Raw genomic sequence first — 23,700 nt, forward strand, 5'->3', positions numbered from 1 at the left:
CTTTATCACAATTAAAGTCTTTGCTTGGTAGAATGAGTAGCAATGTCCATAAGGATTTCCATTCCATTGGCAATTTTGGACTTTGCTCAAATCATGGAATTTCAAGCCGGAAGGGTCACTAGGTCATTTTGTTTAGTTGTCTGATTTTATAGCTCATGGCACTGATTCCCAGAGAAATAAAAGATTTGTCTAAAGTTGTAGATAGCTAGGAACTACAATGCTATTAGAAGGCATCCTCAGTCTGGGGGACTGAGGGTGTGACTCAAGTGGTAAAGCACCTGCCTGGCAAGCTCAAAAAGCCCAGTACAAAAAAAAGTAGCCATTGGCTGTGGAGTGAGTGAAGTGGTAGTACACCTGCTAGCACATATGAGACCCTGAGTTCAAACCTAAGTATTGCCAAGTGCTAGAACTACCACTCTTGAGTCTGAGCAACATTCTTGGCAGAAATGAAGTATCAGTCTTCCTGAAGCATCAGATGGCGGATTGATTTAATTGGGCCTTGAATTAAAAGATAGTATATTTTGGAAATTGGAGGCTTTGTTTATTATATTCATGGAAAACAGCCAATTATCCCATTTCTGTTCAATATGCTTTTTGGAAGGATAAATCCCCAAGCCCACATTCTATCTTAAATCTATTTAGGAAACAAACTTCCTGTTGATTACAGAGTTTGAACTAAACCACTTCTTTGTTGTACCCTAGTTAACCATATAAGAAGGGATTATTCTTATCTCACTTAGAATAAAAACTTTTTTTGTAAAAAGAGCCTTGGAACTATGCTTACAGACTGATTATTAACAGCTAGTTTAGGAGTCTCCTCCTGTAAGACATTTATCTGAACTATAGCTCAAACCTCCTGATGTAATTCTGAGTCTTCACAGTAGCCTAACCTTGTTTCAAAGTCTGGAAATAGTTCTTAGCCTGGCATAAAGGGCTTTTTTTTTTTTTCTTTTATTATTCATATGTGCATACAAGGCTTGGTTTATTTCTCCCTCCTGCCCCCACCCCCTCCCTTACCACCCACTCCACCCCCTCCCGCTCCCCCCCTCAATACCCAGCAGAAACTATTTTGCCCTTATCTCTAATTTTGTTGTAGAGAGAGTATAAGCAATAATAGGAAGGAACAAGGGGTTTTGCTGGTTGAGATAAGGATAGCTATACAGGGCATTGACTCACATTGATTTCCTGTGCGTGGGTGTTACCTTCTAGGTTAATTCTTTTTAATCTAACCTTTTCTCTAGTTCCTGGTCCCCTTTTCCTATTGGCCTCAGTTGCTTTAAGGTATCTGCTTTAGTTTCTCTGCATTAAGGGCAACAAATGCTAGCTAGTTTTTTAGGTGTCTTACCTATCCTCACCCCTTCCTTGTGTGCTCTCGCTTTTATCATGTGCTCATAGTCCAATCCCCTTGTTGTGATTGCCCTTGATCTAATGTCCACATATGAGGGAGAACATACGATTTTTGGTCTTTTGAGCCAGGCTAACCTCACTCAGAATGATGTTCTCCAATTCCATCCATTTACCAGCGAATGATAACATTTCGTTCTTCTTCATGGCTGCATAAAATTCCATTGTGTATAGATACCACATTTTCTTAATCCATTCGTCAGTGCTGGGGCATCTTGGCTGTTTCCATAACTTGGCTATTGTGAATAGTGCCGCAATAAACATGGATGTGCAGGTGCCTCTGGAGTAACAGTCTTTTGGGTATATCCCCTAGAGTGGTATTGCTGGATCAAATGGTAGATCGATGTCCAGCTTTTTAAGTAGCCTCCAAATTTTTTTCCAGAGTGGTTGTACTAGTCTACATTCCCACCAACAGTGTAAGAGGGTTCCTTTTTCCCCGCATCCTCGCCAACACCTGTTGTTGGTGGTGTTGCTGATGATGGCTATTCTAACAGGGGTGAGGTGGAATCTTAGTGTGGTTTTAATTTGCATTTCCTTTATTGCTAGAGATGGTGAGCATTTTTTCATGTGTTTTCTGGCCATTTGAATTTCTTCTTTTGAGAAAGTTCTGTTTAGTTCACGTGCCCATTTCTTTATTGGTTCATTAGTTTTGGGAGAATTTAGTTTTTTAAGTTCCCTGTATATTCTGGTTATCAGTCCTTTGTCTGATGTGTAGTTGGCAAATATTTTCTCCCACTCTGTGGGTGTTCTCTTCAGTTTAGAGACCATTTCTTTTGATGAACAGAAGCTTTTTAGTTTTATGAGGTCCCATTTATCTATGCTATCTCTTAGTTGCTGTGCTGCTGGGGTTTCATTGAGAAAGTTCTTACCTATACCTACTAACTCCAGAGTATTTCCTACTCTTTCTTGTATCAACTTAAGAGTTTGGGGTCTGATATTAAGATCCTTGATCCATTTTGAGTTAATCTTGGTATAGGGTGATATACATGGATCTAGTTTCAGTTTTTTGCAGACTGCTAACCAGTTTTCCCAGCAGTTTTTGTTGAAGAGGCTGCTATTTCTCCATCGTATATTTTTAGCTCCTTTGTCAAAGATAAGTTGCTCATAGTTGTGTGGCTTCATATCTGGATCCTCTATTCTGTTCCACTGGTCTTCATGTCTGTTTTTGTGCCAGTACCATGCTGTTTTTATTATTATTGCTTTGTAATATAGTTTGAAGTCAGGTATTGTGATACCTCCTGCATTGTTCTTTTGACTGAGTATTGCCTTGGCTATTCGTGGCCTCTTGTGTTTCCATATAAATTTAACAGTAGATTTTTCAATCTCTTTGATGAATGTCATTGGAATTTTGATGGGAATTGCATTAAACATGTAGATTACTTTTGGGAGTATCGACATTTTTACTATGTTGATTCTACCAATCCATGAGCATGGGAGATCTCTCCACTTTCTATAGTCTTCCTCAATCTCTTTCTTCAGAAGTGTATAGTTTTCCTTGTAGAGGTCTTTCACATCTTTTGTTAGGTTTACACCTAGGTATTTGATTTTTTTTGAGGCTATTGTAAATGGAATTGTTTTCATACATTCTTTTTCTGTTTGCTCATTGTTAGTGTATAGAAATGCTAATGATTTTTCTATGTTGATTTTATATCCTGCTACCTTGCTATAGCTATTGATGATGTGTAGAAGCTTCTGAGTAGAGTTTTTTGGGTCTTTAAGGTATAGGATCATGTCGTCTGCAAATAGGGATATTTTGACAGTTTCTTTACCTATTTGTATTCCTTTTATTCCTTCTTCTTGCCTAATTGCTCTGGCTAGGAATTCCAGTACGATGTTGAATAGAAGTGGAGATAGTGGGCATCCTTGTCTGGTTCCTGATTTTAGAGGGAATGGTTTTAATTTTTCTCCGTTAAGTATAATGCTGGCTGTAGGTTTGTCATATATAGCTTTTATAATGTTGAGGAACTTTCCTTCTATTCCTAGTTTTCTTAGAGCTTTTATCATGAAATGATGTTGGATCTTATCAAAGGCTTTTTCTGCATCTATTGAGATGATCAAGTGGTTTTTGTCTTTGCTTCTGTTAATGTGGTTTATTACGTTTATTGATTTTCGTATGTTGAACCACCCCTGCATCCCTGGGATGAAGCCTACCTGGTCGTGGTGAATAATCTTTTTGATGTGTTGCTGAATTCGATTTGCCATTATTTTGTTGAGAATTTTTGCATCAATGTTCATTAAGGAGATTGGCCTATAGTTCTCCTTTTTGGAGGTGTCTTTGCCTGGTTTTGGGATAAGTGTAATAGTGGCTTCATAAAATGTGTTTGGCAGTTTTTCTTCCCATAAAGGGCTTTTTGATCTGGTGTCTTCCAACTCTCACTATACTCTACTGTGCTCACCATCTTGAAATGTTCTAAATGCAGTGTGCAAATTTGTGCCATTTTGCTGTTCCACATTGCATTTATCTTAACTGGAATTCACTTTTGTCTTTTGTTTTTCTGCTTAACACAAGCACCATCTGAAGTCTTCATTGGTCAACTCGGGAGAGTTGCTGGCTTTCTTTGTACAATACTACCTAACGTATTCCTACTTCTATCATTGATTTTAGGTGTATGTCTCCCCTACCTCACTCTTTAAAGGTAAGGACCATATCTTGTATCCTCAATAGAGAGGCTTAAAAAGTAGTTTGTTAAGTATTTGTTGAATGAATGAGGCAGTAAGGAATGGTGAGCTTTGGAGTCATAAAGACCTATGTTTGAATCCTGCTTCTTCCCCATGATCTATTCAACTCACCCAACTTCTCTAAGTTTAATTTTTTTCATATGCAAAATTGGGACAATAGTGCTGACCTTAGATATTTAGTAAGGACTTGAATGTAGAACTTTTAGTCTAGTACCTGAATATAAAGTGTTGGCATCATTAGTCAGTGTATCTGTCATCCCTTCTTTTCTTTTTTATTTTTATTTCATGGTGTTGGGAGTTGAACTCGGCCTCATGCTTGCTAGGCAGGAGCTCTACCACTTGAGTGAGCCACTCTGCAGGAGTCCCTCCTGCTGTCTTGTATTTAACCTCTCTTGTTCTCTAATCGACATTTAAACACAATTTCATGTTTTCCCATTTAATTAACCCTGAAGGCTTATCATGTGACTCAAGTCCAGTCACATTGCTGTATTTGCCCTAGATCTAAAGATGTTTTCCCATTTAAGATAAGCTTTCCTAGCTAGGCCTTTTTGGATATTTCCTTTTCTCTCTTGACCCAAATTATTGAACAGACTACCTCATGTTAGTTCTTCCAAAGATATGCATGTCTCAGTCATTGTGATTTGGCATTTTTTTTCCTTCCTGTCTGGATGTTGCTTTTGTAGGGATCATCAAGGATATCTTTGTTCTAATTCTAATAGTGTTTTGAAGAGCTCATTCTTGTTGCTTTAATTTGTAGCACTTAATTTGTCATTCAGCTTATGTATATGCTTATTTAATTACGTTCTTTCTTTAGAGGTAATTGTAATAATGACTAGCCACATTTACTAAGTTTAATGATACTTTGTGTTGTGTGTCACTGTATCCGGTAGTATGTTTCTACAGGCAAGGAGTAGATTCTCAAACCTGAGAATTATCAATATGGCACTTTCAGAAAATCTGTAGTCCTTTGTAAATAGAGCCTAGGTATTAATTTTGTTTTTAGAAGGTTATTCATTTCAAAGCAAAATGGATGTGTCCTAGTATAAAATTTGAATTATCAGTTATTTCATTCAGAATCTTAAATAGATTACTTCATGTGGTCACTAAGAGTATTTTTGCCAGTCCCTTGAAAAAGCTAGTTTGGGGAATCAGATCAACAGATGAAGTGGTTAGGTATTACCAGTGTTTGCATTGTTCTCCATGCTCCTGCTCTGCCTTTCTGCAGTTCTTGTGAGGTGACCAGCTAAGAATTAGAGCAGACTTCTGCCATGTAAAAAACAAAAACAAAATGAACCAAAAAACAAATATTAAAAAATCTAAACAAAAACTCTTGTGCTTATTTTATTAAAAACTCATTCCACTTCTATCAGATGATGTTCTGTCAATCCTAAAACTTTGCCTTGAGTGTAAAGGCTAGATTGTATCCATGGTATTGAAGCAAGAATGATTTTGTTTCCCTTTGCCTCTCTAGCTTTGAGTTTTTGCCATGTATTTTGTGCTTCAAACATCCTAATTTACTTACTGTTCCAGCAGTGACTAGTGTCTTGTGTTGGAGCATCTGCTACTCCTGTTTCCTTTGCTTAACTCCTACTTACTCTTTAGACTGAAGCTTAATAGTCTCTACCTTATGGAAGCCTTTCCATACTCACACTCATACCAGGCTTGATCTTGCTGTACTTTTGCACATACCACTACATAACAGATAACCACTATGTGACAGATAACTTCTGTTTGATCTGTTTTCTACTGGCTTATCCCATGGTCTTTCCCTGGGAAATTAAGTTGTACGGATTATGTCAGAGGACATCAGTGATTTTAGGTTTCAGAGTTCACCCAGACTGTAACAAAGGCAGATAACAGAAGCAGTAAGGAAGGAAAGCTCAGAATATTTATTTTCCTGTTTTTTTCCCTGTGATACTCCCGCTTATGTCTCAAGACAGGTCACTGCTCCCCTCAAGGTGGCCCTTTATGTGAGTTTCTCTTCCATATTCCTATAATCTCTCCTACCTCTTATCATTTTAAATTTAGAAATGTTACTCCTGTTGCTAGCACTAGTTCTTGTGTCTTCCATGCATCTTTCTACCCTTTACTATTCTTTTGTATTTGTTTTGTTTGTACGTAAATGCTGTGCGAATGATCTTAATTGGGAAATTTCATCAGTTTCTGATTGAAGTCTGGCTAATATATCCCATCATATAGTATTTGTGATACTATCTTCTCTTTCTTAAGAAATTACCTATTTTTGCTTTTGCTGTATCGCTTAGGTAAACAGAAGGTCCAGCTGGTGAGATTTTAAATTACTCTCTTCCCGCTTTAGGTACGACAGTGCTGTTTGTTCTTTTTGCTATTTATAGTATATGTTGTGATTCTCTTTAAGAGCTGATTTGAAATAGGGTTATGGGCTGGGTGTAGCTCAGTGGTGGCATTGAGTTCAGTCCCTGGGGGTGAGCAGAGAAGAGAGAGAGAAATTGAGATTGAAAGATTCTCCCGTGTCAGTGTGTAGGCACATATTATTTCCAGACATATTTCACCTACCTAATTCCCACTCATTCTTTAGGTCTTATCCTTTTATTTATTTCTGTTTCTGACCTGCCTCCTACCTATACACATATTAAGATTCTCTGTTAACTTTTTAATAGCATCCTATACTTCCTCTTCATAACATTTATTACTTCATAGCATTTATTACTTGAACTATGTAGTTATTTGTCTAATTATGCCATATCTGCTATCCATAGGTAGTTTGTCGTGGTCATTTCTATATTCCCAGTATCTAACATGTATGAATAGATACATGACAGTTATTCAACAAATGAAAGAGTAGAAGATTATAGCATCTCTTTGGAGGATTATGCTCCAGAGTTTAGGGCCATTAGAAGTCTTCATAGTTTTGCATGATGCCATCCTCTTTTTTTTATTTTTGGTGAAAAATAAAATAAGTAAGTATGTTCTCTTTTTTAGAGATACCTTATTATGTTTCTCCACAGACTGATGGAACATTGTTTGCTAAATATCCCTGAAATTGTGCTTTTTAAAAAAGGCCTATATTTATATTTATAACTAGTAAAATTAATGTTTTTGACTCAAAACATTTTGGGGGAACAGTTTTGAACTTGTAAGATTAAAAGTTGCAAGAACAGGACAAGACTTTTTGCTTTGAGCATTTGGAAAATAATATTTTGGTACCAGGTTCCCTTTAACACTTATTACTGTGATGTGTATGTTTTAGAAATAAGTACATTCTATTGTATAATTACAACACAGTTATCAAAGTCAGGTAATTAACATTGGTACATTGCTACCCTAACATTCATTTTTTTTTTTTCCACCCTCAGTACAGGCGTTTGAACTCGCCCTCACCCTTGCTAGGCAGGCAAGGTTTTTCTACTGTTTTGAGCCATTCCACCAGCCCGATGATGTAATTCTTAAATTCCCTTAAGTTTGCAAGGTATTCCAATACCTTTGTAGGAAAAGGATCCTCCCTCCGTCCCTCCTTTCCCATCCTCTTCTCAGTGGTACTGGAGTTTGAATTCAAGGCCTCATGCTTCCTAGGCCCAGGTGCTCTTATCATTTGAGCCATGCCCTAGCTCTTAAAGATGCCTTTTAAAAGATAATAGTTCACCACTTTAAAACCACTTCCATTGTCAGTTTTTTTGTTGTTGTTTATATTATAAATCTTTTTTCCAATTCCATCCATTTTTCCCCCTTTATTGTTGTGCTGGGTGGGGGTACAGTGTGACATTTACAAAGGTTCTTACACTGTATCAAATAAATCATACTTGAATTCACCCCTCCACCGATTGCTGGAACAGTTTCAACAGGTATCATTTTTGCATTTGCATACATGTGTACACATTATTTACACTGTATTCATTCTCTTACCCCCTTCCCTGCCACTTACCCCCTCCCACCCTCTAGGACCTGTTCTGCTCTCTTGTTCTACGATTTTGTAGAAAATAAAAGACAAAAAGAAAAACATAACGTTTTTGCTAGTTTGAGATAAAGATAGCTACACAGGGAGTTTCTTTGTGAAGTTTCCATGCATATATATGTATTACAACCCCAGTTGGTTCATCTCCTCTTATCTAGGAAATAACAGTTATCAACTTACATCTGTCTAATGTCAGTGTACTCAACTTCATTAAGCATACACTGACGGACTTAAAATCACAGATAGACCCCAAAACAGTGATAGTGGGAGACTTTAATACTCCTTTACTACCAATATATAGGTCTAGACAAAAAAAAAAATAAAGAAATTGTAGAATTGAAAGACACCATAGATCTAATAGACCTGACAAATGTCTACAGAGTGTTCTGTCCTATAACAGCACAATATACTTTCTTCTCAGCAGCCCATGGAACTTTCTCCAAAATAGACCATATGTGAGGGCACAAAGCAAGTTTCAACGAATACAAGAAAATTGAAATAATCCCCTGCATACTGTCTGACCACAATGCAATAAAACTAGAATTCAAAAAAAGGAACAGCAGAAAATATGCAAACAATTGGAGGCTGAACAACATGTTGCTCAATAATCAGTGGGTCATAGGGGAGGAAATCAAAAAGTTCCTAGAATTTAATAAAATGAAAACACATAAACTATCAGAACCTATGGGACACAGCAAAGGCAGTGCTAAAGGGAAAGTTTATAGCCATGAGTGCATATATTAAAAAACACAAAAAGATTTCAAATAAATGACCTAATGTTGCATTTCAAACTCCTAGAAAAACAAGAACAAGCTAAACACAAAACAAACAGAAGGAGAGAAATGGTAAAAATATGGGCTGAAGTCAACAAAATAGAGACCAAAAAAACCATACAAAGAATCAATAAAATTGAAATTTTTCTTCGAGAAAATAAACAAGATTAACCCCTGGCAATTCTGACTAAAATAAGGAAGGAAAAGACCCAAATTAATAAAACCAGAAATGAAAAGGGGGAGATAACAGCAAACACCAAGGAAATCCAGGGAATCATTAGGGACTTCTTTGAAAACCTATATTCAGATAAATTGGAAAATCTAGAAGAAATGGACAAATTTCTAGATACATATGACCATCAAAATTGAACCAAGAGAATGTTAATCACCCAAACAGATTTATAACACACGATGAAACTGAAGCAGCAAAGAAGAAAAGTCTAGGACCTGATGGATTCTCCACTGAATTTGTATGTGTTTTTACTTTGGAGACTTGAGTATCTGATCTAAAGCTACAGAAAATCTGTGAAGAACTTGGCATGCACATCAAGGCATAACATCTCTAAAAATATTTTGTAAGAAACCAACAAAATTTACTGTCATTGGGATTTTTATCCAACTAATCAGGAACAATTTACTTTGCTATAATTTGCCCAATTTTTGGGTAGGGGGCAGGACTGGGGTTTGAACTTAGCAGATACTTTACTTCTTGAGCCATAACTTAGTACATTTTGCTCTGGTTAATTTGGAGATGGGGGTCTCATGAATTATTTGCCTAGGCTGGCCTCAAATCTCCATCTTCCTGATCTCAGCCTCCTAAATAGCAAGGATTACAGGCGTGAGCCAACAATGCCTGGCTAAGTTCATTTCTGATAGAAGCCACCCACCTGTGGCTTCTGAATTTTCGGTGGCACTTGAAAACTTCCAAGGCATAAATGTTTAGTTATGACAGAACTTATTTTTTAAAATAGTTCTTTTGGTTAAAAACCAAATTATACAACATTTTATCTTTGTTTTATCCCTGAAACAATTTGAAAATCCAAATGAGACTGTCAGAACCACTATTCTAAGCCTATTTTTAGATTGTTTCTTCTTTTCGCTGGTTTCCATTTTAGCCTCCTGCAGTTTTATGTGTAGTTGCATGTGTTCATTTGTTTCAATCACTCCCACCCCTGCCCCAACTAGTAGCTTCTCTACTGCTTTGTGAAGCACTAGACTTGTTCTTTGAAAGTACTTTTTTGACAAAATATCAAATTAATGTGGATTAAACACTTTGCCTGTCAAAATCCTTTTTGATTATAGTTTATCTTTTTTTAATTTTTATTCTTTTGCGTTACTGGGGTTTGAACTCAGGGTCTCACACTTGCTAGGCAGGCGCTCTACCACTTGAGCCACCCCACCAGCTATAGTTTATCTTGATACTGTTTATCTTGATGCTGTTACATTTATATGCTACATAATAACATGTTTTTCCTTCTTTTGCCTGCAGCTTTTAAAAAAACGTTAGTCTCTTCTGGGTATATAAATGAATTAAAAATATTTCTTTTAATGGGGCATTTATTGTTGTTCCATTTAACATAGTTCTTGATGTATTTGAAATTAAATGAATCATTATTTTGTGTTTTCTACTCATGTTATCCATTTCTTTTCTCTCACTGTCTTGGAGGCTTTATTGTGTGCATGCATGCATTTGTGTGCACATGTGTATGTATGCTGACTTTTTTTTTTTTTTGCAGCATTGGGATTTGAACTAACTCTGCCTCATGCTTGCTATGCTTGCTAGGCAGATATTCTATCAATTGAACTCTAGTACTCTGCCAGTACTGTCTGCGTTGGTTTTTTTCAAGATAGGGTCTCACAAACTGTTTGCCTGGGCTGGCTTCAAACCTCAATCCTCCTAAATCTCTACCTCCTGAGTAGCTAGGATTACAGATGTGAGACACTGGCACCCGGCCCCTTGTTTGTTTTATAAACTTTTTGAACTCATTTTAAGATCTCAACTTTGAAGTCTGAGCAGCCTGTGGGATACACCATTGGTAAAGCTGAAGGTGTACTCTGTTCTGCTAAGTGTTCTAAACATCAGTTCAAGACTTTTGAATCTAAGAACTTCATGAAAATCAGTTATATTTCTAGGATAATTGCTCCCATGTGTACATTAGTTTTCTATTGTTTTTGTAACAAATTCATGAATTTAGTGGGTTAAAACAGCACAACTTTATTATCTTAACAGTTCTGAAGGTCAGAAGTCTGAAATTGGCTGTACTGAACTAAAATTAATACATGGGTAGGGCTATATTCCCTTTGAATGTTGTAAGGGAGAATCTTTTATTGCCTTTTATCAGCTTCTACAGGCTGTCTGCATTTTTTGGCTCCTGGCTCCTTTCTCCATCTTCATATCAGCAATGGCTATTGCGTCTTTTTCACTTTGGTTAGTGCTTACCCTTTTGCCTTCCTCTTTCATTTACTAAGGACCCTTGTGGTTTCATTTGACCCACTCCAGTAATCTTGGATAATCTGCCCTATCTCGAGATCCTTAATCACATCAGCAAAGTTCTTTTTGCCCTATTAGTTCTAACTTTCCACGTTATGCAAGCTTGAATGTTTTTTTATTTGGTCGCCATGTGGCAAGTTCCTTAGGGCCAATATATTCCTACAAAGTAGTTGCAGCCTTGTTCATGTTTTCTGCTCTGAGATTTAGTCCTTCCTTCTTCCTATTCTTTCTGTATATTCTCCTATGTAGCATTGGACTAAAAATTTCAAAAAAAGATGCTGCAGGCCTAGAGGCATGACTCAAGTAGTAGAGTGCCTGGCTAGCAAGCATGAAGCCCAAAGTTCAAACCCCAGTACCACAAACAAAAAAACCCAGCCATAAACAAACAAACCCCTTTTGCCTCAACATTTTTGTTTTTGTTTTTGAGGTTGGTCTCGAACTCATGACCATCCTGCCTCAACTATCTCAGTACTCAGTTTACATATGTGCACCATGATGTCTGGAGGACTCTAAGTATTTTGTATGTAACTTCTCTTTGGAAACTTTTAGAATATTTACTCTTTTAAGATGGGTGTTTTCAAATTTCACAGGGACATAATTTGGTATTCATTTTTTAAAAGTATATTATGTTGGTACTTGGAAGGCTGTTTTGTTCAGGAGATACACTACTATATTTCTGGAATGTAATGTACTTCTTTTGATGATTTCTTCTGCCATATTCTCTGTTCTTTTGTTGTTCCATTTGGATAATGGATGTTCGGATTAAGATTTTAGTACTGTTTTCCATTCATCTCATTTTTCATCTCTTTGGGAGACTTGCTCAACTTTGCAGTCCAGTGTGTCTATTGTTTGTTATTATTTTTCTTTGAATGTTTTTATTGTTGTACTGGGGGGTACATTGTATCATTTACCAAAGTTTTTACAGTATATCATAGTTGAATTCACCCCCTCCATCATTCTCCTTTATACCTCTTTTCCTATTTATTGTAAATTTTTACTCTTCTTTTTAAATTTCAAGAGTTTTCTTGTCCTTAGTTTCTTTTTGATGAACTGAATTCTTATTTTATTAATGTGTTTACTTTTATTCTTCCACATACAAGTTCTCATTTTTATTTTGTAAGTATTCCTCACACAACTGCTGAAGAAGTTATTCTTCCAACATTGTATGGATGTGGTTTATATAATTTTTGATGATAAATCAGCTGATAAGCTAAGAATTACACCTCTAGTTATAATGTATCTCATCAAATCTGTACTATTGCAAAACATTTAGATGCAAAATGCTTATGACCAGCTGTAGCTTAGAATAGACTTTGTGAGCCAGCTTGATGAGAACCCTGATAACAGTAAGCCTGCCTTATTGATGAATTTATTACATGTAGTTTTGAACAAGTGCAGTCAAAATACGTTATTTCAAGACAAGTACCAATGTATTGATTTAAGGCCAGCTTGGGCACAAAGTTTATGAGACCCCATCTGAACAGAAAAGGCTGAGTATGGTGGTGCGTGCTTTTCATCCTGCCTATGGGGAGGGAGAGAGTAAAATAGGTGGATTGCAGTCCAGACTGGCCTGGATCTAAAAGTGACACTCTATCTCCAAAATAATCAGTGCAAAAAGTCTTACTAGGGAGGCTTGGCACAAGCAGTAAAGGGCCTCCCTAGTAAGCATGAAGTACCACAAAAAAAAAAAAAAAGTAAATATATTTTAAAAAGAAAAATTTAGATTCTTACAGTCTATCGATGTGGAGAAACTCTCAGTCTAGTTATCATCAGTGGTGTTGAAATCATTGTGTGGTTTGCTGAGTGTTTCTCTGCTCTTAATTTTGTGAAAAATTGCTTCCTAAAAGCAAATGGTGTCCAGAAAGGAAGGCAAAACTGAATGTGCTTAATTGAAATGATAAAGTGAAAGTTTGAGATGTGTTGAAAGACAGTATGTCTGTAGTAAAAGTTGGGCAAGGTTGTGGGAAAAATGAATCTACAGTACAGTACTGAATTCTCTGCATCCTGCGCATTTGTGGGTTTTCTTCAATGGCAGTTCCCAAGGGTCTACTGTATTGCAAGTTGAGGTTTTAGTTGTTCTTCACTTTTGTAGACTTTATAGAACCTGGTATTTCCAAATTGTTAGCCTCTCAGGGTTATTGTTTCTTTTGCCTTGCTGTATGCAGGTGTTTTAGGGGCTAGCTTCTTCTGCCTTATTTCCATTTGCTTTTTGATATCTAAAGATCTATTGGGGACTGGAGGGGTGGCTCAAGTGGTAGAGCACCTGTCTAGCAAGCGTGAGGCCCTGAGTTCAAACCCCAGTACCACCTAAAAGAAAAAAAATAAAAATAAATAAAGATTTATTGGAAGTTTTTGTTCACTGGTTCTTTCCTATATCCTTCTTAAAAATATTTATAAAAATATATTGATACAAATGACTTCTTCAGCAGTCATTTTGGTGAAATATCAGAAATATGTAATCAGTTCTCAAAAATTTCATCTGAAGTACTTTAAAATATTCTCTCAGAATAAACACACCCAATTGTGGCCATTTCTTCAAAGAAGAATTATAGAACCCAAAATACTCCTATGATGAACAAAGAAATGAGAAGGCTCAGAATGGTCTACTATTGTGCATAATCTGAATTCTTTCAGTGTTACGTTTGAATCTTTTTGGATAAACTGATTTGCAGTTGGCTGTGTATATAATATAGATGGGACATTTTAAATGAATTAATAATTCCTAATTTCTAAAATTGCTAATAACAGTTTTATTCATTATTAGCTATAAACTTTTACTGTTTAATATCAAGTAAACTTAGTTAAACACAGACACGAATGGGGGAATATTAATAAAAGCTAATATTTATTGAGTTCATGCCACATGCCAGATACCGTTGAAAATTTTTTACATGTATGAACTCACATAGTCCTCACACCTGTGTGAGATTGATAAAGGTTTTTGTTTGTTTTAAGATCTCATCTCTATATTAAGGGAATTGAGATCATCAGATGAGTGAAGTAACTTATCCAGATTCATGCAGTAATGGTAGTCAATTCATCTTTTTTTTGTTGTTGTTTTTTTGCAATGTTTGGGATCAAATCCAGAGCCTTGTGCATGCTGAGGAAATGCTCTATCACTGAACCACATTCCCAGCACTAGAATCAAATTTTTGTTTGTTTGTTTGTTTGTTTGTTTGGGACAGGGTCTGGCCTTGAACTTGTGATTCCCCTGCTTCAGCTTCTAGGTAGAGTCAACTTTTTAGTCATTAAATTAAACTGATATTTCTAGAGAAATTAAAATATCTTTTTTGGGGACTTTTTAATTTTGTGCTGTGTGTGGGGGTATATTGTGGCATTTACAAAAGTTCTTACTGTATGTCAAATATATCATACTTGAATTCACTCCCTCCACTATTCTCCCTTATTCCACTCTCCCCCTCATTCCTGGAATAGTTTCAGGTATCATTTTTCCACTTACATTCATGTGTACACAGTATTTGCACTATATTCACCCTTCCACACCCTTTCCCCACCTCTTCCCCTCCCACTGGTACCAACCCTCCCCATGCAGTACCTGTTCTGCCCTCCTGTTCTCCAATTTTGTAAAAGAAGAAAAGATGACATTTTTGTTTGTTTAAGATCGCTACACAGGGAATTTCCATGTATATATGTTAAATATCTTTTTAAGATGGAAGGAACAGGAAATATTACAGAAAGTATTAATTCTTAGGTATGGAGTAGTAGGTTAAAGAATAAGTACAAACTCATGAACTGATATTTAAGAAATAAGCTGGTTTGTTATTCTCATAAAAGTTCATATTTAGGGCCTCCTGGTGCTTACAACAGGCTGTGTTCTTACACTGACCATATAGATAAAGGGAAGGAAAAGTAAACACCATGTACACCTCAATTGTTTTTGAATGGGAAGATATGGGGTGAGGGGAGGGACAAAATAAGTCGTATTTAGGGTTGGCAGAGTGGTTCAAGTGGTAGAGCACCTACCTAGCAAACACAAGGCTCTGAGTTCTACCCAGTACCATCAAAAAGAAAAGAAAAAAAAAAGTTCATACTTAGCTTAGATATGTTTAGATCAAAAATGGTTATCACTAAATTAAGCACAGAAATTTCTTTTTAGATGAACTTCATATAATTATTGTGGAACTATTCTATACTTTGTCTTACATTGTTGAACAGATGGGGAAGAGACGTAAAAATGTTATTGGTTGATGCTGAAAAATTAAGCACAAGCCAAAGTGTTAATAATGTCCAATTTTTCCCAGCATAAAATGTTTCGGAATAATTCTGATTCATGTGTTTTACATTACATTTTCCACCATAGTCTGATCTTGCAACTCATCTTTTCTTACGTGTGTATGTAATTCTGAATGAAGTTAACTTCGAAGTTGATGGGACCTTGTTTTAAGAAGCTTATTAAACAGAGCTCTGTAGCACAGAATTTTGGGCATAGGGCCATTTCCAAAGTCTGGTCCAAATAAGCAGTGACAGACAAAGATAGTCTTTCTCTTGGTGAAGGCTTTCTCTGTGTAGTTTGTCTCAGGGCTCTTTTATACTTTTCCAACCCCTCTCCTTTTCTATTTGGGGCAAAAGTATTTTGATTTTCATTATTTAAAACAGAAAACATTTATTGTGTTTTCATTTATGTAGAAGGCTCTTTGCTTGAAATCAAAGAGCTATAATGGCAGTTGTAAGGATAGTAATCCTTCTAAAAATAACATATTGTAGAAAGTATATAAAATGGTAAGTGGTGTTGCTGTGTCATTCTTCTTTCCTGCCTGCCTTTCTGTCTTCTGATAATTAGGACAGGTTTTTCTGGAAGAGGTTTTTAAGAAGCATATGTGTTCCTTTTTTCCCCCAAAAGTGATGAGGGAAAGAAAGAATAAAAACAACATGTTTCTATGCTGTAATTTTAAATAATAAGAGATAATTATAAAATCTTGTCTATTTGTGAAATTTAGCATTTTGTTTCCATGTTTACTTTAGAAAATAATGTTTTCCTCTAAATAGAATTGATTTGGGGATATTTTAATCATTTTTTGCCACACATTTTATTTACCCAGTTTCCAATCTGCTTTTATTTATAAAGGGCCTCTTCTTTGATCCTTTAAAAAGAAATTGTCAGCCGGGTGCAGTGGCTCATGTTTGTAATCCCAGTTACTTGGGAGACAGATATTGGAAGCATCGTTGTTTCAGGAGGCTCTGGGCAAAAACATGAAACCCTATCTGAAAATAATTAAAGACAAAAGAAAGGACTGGAATGTGGCTAACAAGGTAGAGTGCCTGCCTAGCAAGCTTGAGGAACTGAGTTGTGATTCCAGGCTTCAGGAGGCCGAGGAAAGAGGATGTCGAGTTTCAGGCCAGCCTAAGTTACATAGTAAGACCCTGTGCAAAAAAAAACTTATTAGTTGATCAGTGGAGAAGTTCCTGGGTATTATTGAAAGATAGAGTGACTGTGGGCAACTTCATTTTACTATGTATTTTTAGAGTGAATGTGGATAACATCATTTTACTATGTATTTAAAAAAAAACTAGAAGAAATGATTTTAAAAGTTTTCATCATAGAGAAATTATAAACGTTAAATTATACAATTGGGAGAGGTGGCCCAAAAAATGTATGCACATAGGAATAAATGAATAAAACAATTATACAGTTTATACATGTCAAAACATATGATGCTCCATTCATTTGTGTAATTGTATGTATTAGTGAAAAACTGAATAAGAAATAATAAATTGTCAGGATTGGTTTCCTAATTTCAATAGTGCTGCCTGTAACTTTGACTAAGAATAGATTTCAACTTATTTTTATCCATGCTCTTTTACCTTTTATTTTCATGGCTCTTTGCCTTTGCTTAAGCTGTCATCTTTGCTTGGATTTTCCTTTCCCCCTCTGCTTTCTTTTCTTGAACCTATCAAATATGACTGGCTAAAATGAGGTTTCTTTTGTAGAGCTTTTTTTTTTTTAATTGTCTTTTTCTTCGGTAGACTTTTTTGATGCTGTCAGGACACTACCCCCACCGCACCCCATGGTCAGAGTCAAATCCAGCCCGGCCTCATACATATGCATGCTAGGCAGGAGTTCCACCACTGAGCTACACCTCCCAGCCCTGCTCCAAGAATATTCTGTTCGTACTTTGCATACAATTTAAGACTTTATTATTTGGTGGGGCTTGGGTTTGAACTCAGGGCTTCATGTTTGCAAAACAGGTGCTTTATGGCTTGGACTTGAGCCTCGCGTCCAGTCCATTTTTCTTTGGTTATTTTGGAGACAGGGGTGTCTCCAGTTATTTGCTCAGTCTGGCTTCTAGCCATGACCCTTCCAATTTCAGCCTCTTAAGTAGCTAGGATTACAGCCATGAGCCACCGGTGCCTGGTTTAAGACTTCTAAATAATTACTTTATACTTAATTCCTTCAAAAGAATAAGTATGTTATCTATAACAATAAAAAACAATCATCTGTGAATTTACCACCAACATTAAGAACTAAAAATGACCAATTCTTTATCTTCTACCCATATGCTTCTTTCCATACCCTGAAGGAAATGGTTATCATTCTTTGCCATTGATTTTTTTTAATCACATATATGTGTATCCCCACACATAATGTCTAATTTTTCTCGTGTTTGGGATTCATAAAATGGAATCATATGCTGCCCACCATAGTTTGCATTTTAAAAATTCAATATTATAATTTTTGATTTATCTGTATTGCATATAGACAGCTTTTTCATAGTAGGTTTTTTTTGGGAGGTGTATGCAGTACTGGGGATTGAATGCAGGGCTTCCTGTCAGCGAGGCAAGCACTGTTGTCAACTTGAGCAATACCCCCCAGTCCTTTTTTGAGATACATTCTCCTTAACTTTGCATAGACTGGCATTGAACTCTAGATCCTCCTGCCTTAGCCTCTTGAGTAGCTAGGATTACTGGTGTGTGCCACCATGCCACATGGTTTTTCTTTCTGTGATATTCTAGTTGCTGTAATTGAGTAACATATTTTTCCACTGTGCATAAATGTAAGATACTAAGTTTGCTTATAAGCCTCATCTCTTTCATTTTGTATAGGTCAATTTACTTGATGTAAGATCACTAGTCTTGGGCTGGGGACTCGGCTCAAGTGGTAGAGTGGCTGCCTAATGCAAGCTAGAGTTCAAACTCCTCTACTGTTCCCGCCCTCCCAGACCCCAAGAAGAACACTAGCTTTATTTATTATGGCTTCATAATGAATCTTAATAGGCAAGTTATCCCTCTCCCGTCTAATTTTTTTTTCAGTCATGTCATATCCTTTCTTCCTCTTTTGCCCTTACACATTTTGAAACCATGGAAAACTTGGGGTCTTTTATTGGGATGCATTGAAGATGCAGACCAATTTGGGAAGTTTTGGCTTCAATACTGCATTGTATGGAAGTAGGAAAGTGAGTGTATTTGGTTTTGTGTAGTGGGAGTGTGTTATTTTTGAAGGTCACATAATTTTTTAAAATTTTAGATTTCTCTTTTAAGTTCCTATTTTACTATTTTCTTATTCTTTCTCCCATATTAATAACTAGAAGCAAACTATAATTGAATAGAGGAGGTTTCAGGGTGTGTTCTAATTTTTGTGGATAGAATATTTCTGTTCTTTTGTCTTCTGTTTAATATTTTTGCTGATTGTCTTATATTTTTGTGATTAACTTTTATGAGTAAAATATTTTGATTGATTACCATAAGATAATCTTAGCATCATTAACAACTCTTGATATAATTTCTTCTTATTGAGCGTGTCAAAAGAATTTTCTAGTTGTGATATGCCTTAGGTTATGCTTTCTACATTACCCAAACTTTTTTTTTTTTTTGTGGGACTGGGGTTTGAACTCAGGGCTTTGCACTTGCAAAGCAGGTGCTGTACTGCTTGAGCCATGCTTCCAGTCCTTGTATTGCCCAAATTCAAAAGCCTTACTTGTACTACAACTGTGTCTTTGTTACCAGCCCATTTGCAGTAGTTTCGTTTTATGTGGTAAAAAAGCAATATAAAATGTGAATAAAATTCAGAAAATTATTTTTAAAATGTGAAGACTTCCTTCAAACTAAAAATATTTGTGTACCACTGCATAATTTGAAAACTGAACAAGGGTGTTTTTACACTGTTTTGTCATTTGTTGATTAGACAGTAAATGAAAGCACTCCTTTGTTAAACTTAGGTTTTGAATTATAGAATGTCTTCAGAAATGTACTAATACTTAAAAGGTGTTTCCCTCCATACATGTTCATTCTTTTACTTCCAAATTTGTATTGTATATATTTATTTTGACTTTGTAATTGCTCCCTCAGGTACAGAGTTATCATGTATGTCTTTATCAGAACGTGCCTTTGGGTTTCTATCTTTTCTCAAGTTGGTGCTTCTGATATCTATAAGACTTGTTCACCTTGAAATCATTGAGTTAAGCTTCTGGAACCTTAATACCTACTATACTGGCTCTGGGGAGTTCTCCAAAATTACATTGCTGGTGGCAAAACTAGAGATTTGAACATAATTTACATTCATCGTATTTCTAATACATAATGTGTATGTCCAGGTTTTCATAATAATATTTTAGAAATAGCTTATCCTAATTGTGGGGTTATAGATTGGGTAGCTTGATTAATAAGATTTGATAAAAGTTCTTGAGTGCCTTTTATCTCTAGCAGTGTTGAGGATTCTATTATCCCATCTCCATTTATATAAGCAAAATGAAAATCTTTTTTTCGGTGGGGGTTGGGGTGGTAAGTGCTAGAGATTGAACCCAGGGCCTTGTGCATGACAGGCACGTTGTCCACTGCTGAGCTACATCCCCAGCCCTAGCAAAATGGAATCTTTTTTTCCCCCCTTGAGGCAGGTTCTCTGTCTATCCCACTGGCCTCAATTGAGTTCCTCCTGTCTCCACTTCCCAAATGTTGGGATTGTAGGTTTGCATCATCATGTCCAGTTGAAAATGGAATCTTAATGAAATTAAGATTAATGAAATTAACCTTAAATGAAATTACATAACAGTTAACCTACAGAGCCAGTATTCAAATCTGAGTTTTCCAGTTTCAAATTTGCATACTTTTGCATTTTTTGAACTAGTGGATCTAAAGATTGCTCTAGCGTCCTCTTAGCTAGGATTATCTCTAGTATATTAAGATTAAAAATTCTTTTCCTTTATTTCAAACTGCTGCTTTTGTTATCTAAAGAAAAGTCTGAAAGTAGGGAAATTCAAGTATGAGAAAGAATTATGCTCACTGAAAAAACTGTCACTTGGTGAACATACGCATGCTGTTATTATAAAAATATTTCAAACCTGTTTCCTTCCTCCTACTCACTTCATTTGCTCTCCTGGCATATGGAGGGTTGTGCATTGCTGGACAGGTTGTGATTTGGACTTCTGTGATTCAGAATTGGGAGAATGGGGAGGAAGGAGACACAGAGAAGAATTTTTCAAGTAATTTGAAATAGTGTTCTGAATACTTCTGTAGTTTGTGAGGGAAGTAGGAAGGGTGAGAATGCCCTGCGTTTTGTTTTGTTTTGTTTTTCTTTTTTGTGGGACTGGGGTTTGAACTCAGGGCTTCACGCTTGTAGAGCAGGCACTCTGCAGCTAGAAGGGGTGAGAAAAAGAAGATTTTCAGAAGGAAAGTTGTGGACCTCATGATGTTTAAGAAACATAGTGAAAGAACTGAAGCAATTTTGAGTTCTCTTGGAGACTACGTGGGATGCTGTGGTAATAGGTAGGGTCTTAGCAAGTGTGATAAAAAGAATTTTTTTTCAATTTGCTTTCTCTCTGGTCTTTTTTGATAAAGATTACATGGTTACACCATATGAGAACAGATTGAAAAGACCAAATTGGATGAAGTGGACCAATTAGAAGGTTAATGCAGTAACTGAAGTGAAAGACAATAGCAACTTAAAACTGAAGTGTTGAAAACCCTAGATAAAAAGATTTCTGTTTTTTTTAAAGGGAACTGTGACAAGATTTATTAATATAACAATAGAACTGCAGAAGAAACATTGAAAATAGGGTTGAGTAGGCTTAGGTGTTCGATTTGGGGCACATTCACTTTGATACATCATTGAAATATTGTAGCGTACTGTCAGTTTTACATATACATCTACAGCCAGAGGAGAGAATTTAATAGATACAGAAAAGTTTACGTCCAGGTGTGGTGCCTGAGTCCTGTAATCCCAGTACTTGAATTTGAGGTCAGCCTGGGATATATAATCAGACCCCGTCTCAAAAAACAAACAAATGAAAAATTTATGTGTGTATAAATGTCAGCTTCAGCTTGAATGTGGATGAAGTTACAAAGATAAAAGTGCCTAAGACTAACCCTGTAAAATGACCTTGCAAAAGAAACAGTAAATTCAAGGGAGGAAGAAGAAAACCAAGGTGATTTGGTCCATCTTTTTACCTTCCAATAAAATCTTTTCACAATCCAATAAAATCTTATTATTTTCTCTTCTATGTAGTTGTGGATTCCTAAACTTAATTCCATGCCAATCAGAATTTAGCTAAAATTTGTACTGGTTAAACTTGCGCTGAACCTCTTATAGGTGTTGGGGCTGAGGATGTAGTGGTAGAGCACTTGTCTACTGTGTGCAGGGCCCTGAGTTCAATCCTCAGCAACTCATAAAAAAAAAAAGTTAAAAAAAAAAGTACAGGCATTTTGTTTTTCTTTTTTTGTTTTGTTTTGGTGGTACTGGGGTTTGAACTCAGGGCCTCATGCTTGCTAGGCAGGTGCTCTTACTATTTGTCAGCCCTTTGAGGCATTCTAAAAAACAGGAAAAGTTGTTTATATTTTACAACATCAGTGACTGTATCAGATGACCCTCAATTACTGAGCAAAGGTGGTAAGAAGATGTGAATTGTTTCATTATAAACGTTGTTTTGAATGCGCCGGGCTGGCAGAGTGGCTCAAGTGGTGAGAGTGCTTGCCTACCAAGTGTGATGTCCTGAGTTCACACCTCAGTACCGCCAAGATTAACAGACACAAACCCAATCAAAAGTTGTTTTGAGGCCGGGTGTAGTTCATTTCTGTAATCCTAGCTACTCTGGAGGCAGAGATCAGGATGAACAGGATTCGAAGCCAGCCCCAGGCAAGTAGTCCCATGAGACCCTGTCTTGAAAAAACCCATCACAAAAGAGGGCTGGTGGAGGGGCTCAAAGTGTAGACTCTGAGTTCAAGCCCCAGCACCACACACACAAAAAAGTTGTTTTGAGGTCTCAGGTATCTGTGATTTTGTCCTCCATGAAGACTAAGTTAGTCTGCCACAGTTACATAGGTGCAAGTGGAAGACACAAGACTTAGGGGTCAGAAACACAGTACTTTACTCATGAGAAGAGCACAATGTGCCAGTTTGTCAAGCTCTCAGCTCCATAGAGGATCCTGAGTGGTACCTCTACTGTTGTTTTTTTTTTTTTTTTTTGATGGTACTGGGGTTTGAACTCAGAGCCTCATGTTTGCTATGCTTGCTAGGCAGGCGCTCTACCACTTGAGCCATTCTGCCCAGCCCTCCTCATCTGTATTGTAATCCATTCAGGAGAGGTACTTCTAGGTTAGGGAGCCCAGACTTTTACAGTGGTCAGTAAGCCTCCCTGATCTTTGGCCTGTAGGGAGTTGACATCTTTAGTATACTTGATAATACATGGACTTTGCTCCTAAGGGATACATTATTTCTACACTTCAGGACTATTTCCTATAGAAACATACTTTAAGAAGCTAGCATGGAACTATAGTCAATAACTCCACTCATAAGATATACAGAAGCATGACAGATTCAAGTATAATTAATTGCCTACCAACAATATTCACCCCTCTTCTCTGTACCTTCTTGACTTCTGGTAAAATTTCCTATGGTTAGGCAACTTCATTGGTCACTGATTAATCATTACAGCAGAGGCTGGGGCCAGATTCTTTGTCTTATAAGACCTTTTAATTGAGGTCACTATCCACAGGGTATCAGGATGAGGCCAATTGCCATCATGACCTCAATTATGCTCCCCATGGTTTCAGACCTAGCTAGCTGAACAAATGCAAGGAAGCATTAAGGTCTACCTTAGAGAGCCAAGAGCTCAGGTGGCTTTCTCTTTTAAGTTTCTGTACGTTTTTCTATTTGGCCTACGGCATTAACCTAGGTACTGCAGAATATATTGCACACAAAAATTTGGCCTTGTCTTGCAAGGAGTAAGAGTTAGGGCTATTCTATCATCCGTAACAATCCTGGCTGCTGAGTTGAAACTGACTGGATGCCTTTAGGGCCAAGGTGATGTCATTGGTTGCTTCAGCCAAAGTCTGGGGCATATTGCAAGCCTAATTGGATGACTTACATTGTAGAAATAACTGCCCCAGAATGCACATGATTAACTTTATTTTCCTTGTGGGAACCCCTCCCCTTAAGAAAAGCCTTACTTTAGAGAAATCACAGTTGTCTGTGA

General features: G+C 36.7%; 1 protein-coding gene and 1 pseudogene across 15 annotated transcripts in view; both read left to right on the top strand.

Annotated features, from left to right (window-relative positions):
• Abi1 (abl interactor 1) overlaps nt 1-23,700 on the top strand; it is a 98,988-nt gene that overhangs the window by 40,639 nt on the left and 34,649 nt on the right. The gene's annotated exons all lie outside the window — the stretch shown is intronic.
• LOC141417748 (small nucleolar RNA SNORA51) lies at nt 15,085-15,194 on the top strand (annotated as a pseudogene).

Source organism: Castor canadensis, chromosome 15, assembly GCF_047511655.1.
Source record: "Castor canadensis chromosome 15, mCasCan1.hap1v2, whole genome shotgun sequence".
NCBI classification, from domain to species: Eukaryota; Metazoa; Chordata; class Mammalia; order Rodentia; family Castoridae; genus Castor; species Castor canadensis.